Consider the following 389-nt stretch of genomic DNA (forward strand, 5'->3'; position numbering starts at 1 on the left):
TGTGTGTGTGTGTGTGTGTGTGTGTGTGTGTGTGTGTGTGTGTGTGTGTGTGTGTTCTGCCCTGTTGGTTTAAGCATTATGAGTGTACTCAGCTGAGCTATTCTTATGGTAATTCAGGAGTTAGGGATTCGTTCGGGTGGGCAGCTCTAATGTTTGCTTTGCAGATAAAAAGGGGTTTTTATTACCAGCTGAAGTTCACTTGTCAAGACTAATCTCATTTAAACAGCTATTCCGCAGGGCGAAGAGGGCGAGAGGCAGCGGACATTTACTCCGCATTACTCAACATGCAGGTGCTATGGAGCAGGTTTACATCCATGAAACACGGGATTATTGGCTTCTAGACTAGGAGAATGTGTGGGCATTCAAAGGATAGGTTCATAGTTTTTCAC

This window comes from Seriola lalandi, unplaced genomic scaffold (genome assembly GCF_002814215.2).
Source record: "Seriola lalandi dorsalis isolate HSWRI2012SDOR001 ecotype SW California unplaced genomic scaffold, Sedor1 jcf7180002054945, whole genome shotgun sequence".
Lineage (NCBI taxonomy): Eukaryota > Metazoa > Chordata > Actinopteri > Carangiformes > Carangidae > Seriola > Seriola lalandi.